Source organism: Phoxinus phoxinus, assembly GCF_949152265.1.
Source record: "Phoxinus phoxinus genome assembly, chromosome: 10".
In the NCBI taxonomy this organism is placed as follows: Eukaryota; Metazoa; Chordata; class Actinopteri; order Cypriniformes; family Leuciscidae; genus Phoxinus; species Phoxinus phoxinus.
The window spans coordinates 27,328,123-27,332,858 of NC_136885.1; positions in this window are offsets into that span (position 1 = coordinate 27,328,123).

Sequence of the window (4,736 nt, forward strand, 5' to 3'; positions counted from 1 at the left end):
ACATCGGTCCGGAGATTTGATTGGGCGGTTCAGTTCCGTCTAGTTGGGTTGCCATGTTGGAGAAAGTCATACTTTACTGCATGCCTTCAGTGCCTTGCTTTACCTTGAGATTCTTATACTATTTTTGTGAGATACGTGTAACCTATCCCCTGTGATATTTGTTCAAACAAGAAAAAATTGTTCAGGAAATGCACTTTTACTAATTCAAGCCTTCTTCTGATATTGTGTGTAGCCTATACAGCACTGACTGTGAATGACCTCGAGGGGCAGTATTGCTCCACAGATTAGTCACTCTTGCCTGTTCAATTTTTGCATAGGCTACACATTCTGTAGGTTACAACTTTTGCAGATAACAAATAATAACAGTCTACCCAAAACCTAAAACCATACTGTGTCTAGGCTACTGCTGCTACCACCTGAATCTGAAATGTAACATAATTAAGCATGTGCAGTATGAATATATGAACCTTAAGTGAGTGAGATCATAAAAAAACGTTAAAAAAAAAAAGCTCCATCCATTGCACATCATTTGCCTTGTCATTTCTGTTGCATTAGCCCCCTGATGGGTGCCTGAATGGGACAATCAGCAAATCACTGCCGGGAATACAGAAACAAGAACATCTGAGTGTGGTTCACGCTCATCTTTGTCTCCGATTTCTCTAAATGAATGCTTAATGCATTCTAATCGTGACCCTGTGTCATCAGAGCTCTATCTGACTCTGTCTGAATGAGATAAGTGAATGAGTGATTAGGATGTGAATGCTTCCCTTGTCCCTCGTTTCTCATGTAAATGCTCCCCCATCGTCCACCAAACCCACCCGCTACCTTAATGAAGGCAGTGTCCTCTCCCGTCGACTTGACATTGGGATGCTGGTGTACTCACTGATAGGATCGGGACAGGATCACCCTGACCACCCCACCCTCACTGTAATTCATATTCATGTAAGGCCCTGTTAATATTTTGGTGGGGTGTGCATCTTGAAAAGGGAGGGGCTCCATTACAGATAATTGGACTGACCTTCAGTTGTATTTCAGGATCATACAGTACACTGACATTGACAGTCCTTTAGCAAACTTATATATTTAAAAGCCACATGGAATGCAGTTCATCAGGATCAGCTTTTTTGGAGATTGCAATGGCTCTGAGTTTAATTTGTCAGGCAACTTTGAATAAATCCAACGGATTGATAACCAGTTCTTCAGATGCTATAGTGATATGTAGTGCTGTCCTTCCAAGGTACATGAACTTTGTCATACTTGTATATTTAAATGTTTTTAGGGAGATTATTTCAACCAAAAATGATTTCGTCCAAGTGGATTCAAAGCAAAGTCAACCAAAACACGGTCTATTTTGTTTTTCAGGCATAATGTGAATATAATAGTATTAATTAATTAATATATTTTCAATTTATAAATTAGTTTTAATGTAATATATAATTAATTTATATGATTTTTTTTTTTTTTTTTTGGAAAAACAATAATTCATATTACATTTCTAGTCCACTCTCCACTCTTGAATTTAAAGAAAAGAGGGATATAAATGTAGATTCCTCTTTAAATGTGGCTCAGATAGATTGAGAAGGGGTGAAGAAAAATGAGCCTGCACGTGTGAGAAGAGATGAGCCCCATTAGACACTGAGGCTGGCAGTCTCTCCAGACATCATCTCCTTCACTCGTGCTCTTCTCCTGGCCGATCAATTACTACTGCCTCCTGAAACACTTTGGCGGGGGACACTCAAGCCTGGCAGCCCGCTCCATCATCAGCTTTCTGGGCTCTTTGCCTCAGGCCTATTTCTGCCACATAGAGGAGACGACGAAGCTGTTTATGATGGTATTAGTGGGGATTTTGGCTATTGAGACGTGTGTGTCCACTCCTGACATGACGCTGCACGCACACGCACACACACACACACACACGCGCACACACACACAGGTTCTTCACTGTAATTTCTTCCTGAACAGACTCATATTATCTATAATTGTGATTCATGACCTATGTTTTACTATAGTTTTAGGCCATTTTGTTCAGTTTTGTTGACCTGTCATAACATCTGCTGATAAAAACCAAGTGTTTTGGGAGATATATAAACCGGTATATATTATAGAATAAATTGAAGATTATGAGGGCTGGACTGGGAGAACCTTTTAATATCCAGAGATGTCTGAATTAATGTTTAAGAGCACTTACTATTGGATTTATATAAAATTTTAGATGTAAAATACACAATTTAAGCAATTTAATTAATAAAACACTACAGCACTATGAGTAGAAAGACATTGTAATAAACTTAATAGAAACTAAATATTTTCCAAATAATATTTTTTTGACATATTTGATTAATCTACAAAAAACTATATAGATCCTTGTTCAGTTTTAGGGCATTATGTTTTGGGGTTCCTTGGCATGAGAATGAGCATATTTGGGGGTTCGTGGTACCTCAAAAATGTAAATCCCCTGCTCTAGAAAGTGAAAAATGTAACACTGCATTTACTGTAAAAGTCGTAATGTTAGTGTACTCGCTGGGAATCGAACCAATCACCTTGGTGCTGCTATACTGGTGCTGACATATTGTTTTCGCAATCTGTTATATTCTAGAGAAGCATGCTTATTATCGGATGCAGCTTTAGTTTAGTCTGCTAGTGAGGGCAAATTGCACATCCACCATCTTCCAGAAGGGGGCAGGATTGCTCTATGTAAGCGTTTTCAGCTGTAACATCCCTGACCACTAGAAACAGTCACACTTGGCGTCTGTTCATCTTTCTGCCCATCTCTGTCTGTGGGATTTAGGTGTAATCCCCTGAGCATACAAACCTGCCCTCCAAACTCCTCCTTAACCGAACAAAGCCCATTGATCACCAAGTGCATCTGTCTTAAGACCACTACAAAGGTGTCAAAATATAACCCACTATGAGAAAACAGAACTGCGCTGTTTAATACAGCTCATTATCTTCACAGAATCACTTCATCTCTCAGAGGCCCTTCACCTAAAACCCGGTCTCCAGTGAGCTGTCCTGCCCTCAACGTTCACGGGCGTTGGATTTTCAGATGGCACATTATTGTGTCTCTCAGTTGACTGGCTCTTTGCAGCTCACCTTCTCATGATCCCTCGGTTAAGAGTGAGATGGGTAGCGAGACGCAGAGCTGGAGGGTGGCCCTGACTCTGGGGGACGGGAGGGAGGGACTCTGCACAGTAACTCTGGAGAGGCACAGACTCACTGCTCTTCAGTGGAGAGGAGGAGAGCCACATTAATCATCCCAAGACATCTGTTCTTTCTGCTGCTTTAGAATTCTGTCAAAGCGCTCCTGACTTCCACCCTATTGCCGAACAGAAAAATGGTAAAAAAAGAAAAGAAAAAGAAAGACGAGACCTGGTGGAAAAAGCCCAACATTCTCATCTCTTTGTCATGGTCAGACTGAGTGAAACATTAGATTTAAGTCTATGATCTTCACATCTCATTAAATTCCAATTCGTTTTATTTGAGTCATTGACAGGCGGCTATAGTGGGCATTTAAAGTCGGCATGAAACGCTAGTATGCGATAGTCTTTTCTTCTGTGGTGCAGGGATTACGTCAGATCCCGGAAGACTGATTCGCCTCTGGTTTCTTTGAGATATTCCTATGGGGTTTTTCAATTTATGAGTAAAATAAAGTCTGTGGGAAAAAAACACAACTTGACGATACTTTAACGTTTTGTTCTACAATGTAAATTACACACACCCTTCCGAAAAAGCGCATTTTGAAGCAGTTATGTTTATTCTTGGAAACGAATGTTTCTAATCAGTAACTAAAGAGAGTTTTGGAGTGTGTGCAGTTTACATTGTAGAACAAAACGTCAAAATATCAGCAAGTTAAGTTTACCGTGGGCTTCATTTGACTAATTTTGCTCTATTGTGATGATTATCTGAGTAAAAAAAAAAAGAAATGTAGGATGGGACTTGATTTTGTCCATCAGGAATTGATTGGATCGTTGTGGTTTGTTATTGCTCTGATCTCATGTGAGTGACAGGTTGTTTTTCCTTTTGTAAACTCATCATCAGAAAAGATAAGTGATGGAAAAGAAGCAAAACGTGGGCGGTTCTTGTGCACCCAAAATCCTGCCGCTTTCACATGCACGGCTCTTGTGGCTGCCGGAGATTAAAATATTTGACCTATTTGTGAGCGGCAGTGGCAGCTTTAAACAATCATCGATCTGGTTATTGATAGGTCTAGTATTATATTATATTATATATATTATATATTACAGGTCAATTCACATTTCATTTCACATTCAATTCAGTTAACATTTTAATTAAATTAAAATTCAATTCAATTCGATTCACAATCGATTCAATTCAATTCAATTCACATTCCATTCACTATGGATTCAATTCACATTCAATTCAATTCACATTCGATTAACATTCGATTCACATTCGATTCAATTCAAATTTGATTCACATTCGATTCACATTCGATTCAATTCACATTCGATTCACATTCGATTCAATTCACATTCGATTCAATTCACATTCGATTCAATTCACATTCGATTCACATTTGATTCAATTCACATTCAATTCAATTCAATTCACATTCCATTCACTATGGATTCAATTCTCATTCAATTCACATTCGATTAACATTCGATTCACATTCGATTCAATTCAAATTCGATTCACATTCGATTCACATTCGATTCAATTCACATTCGATTCACATTCAATTCAATTCACATTCGATTCAATTCACATTCGAT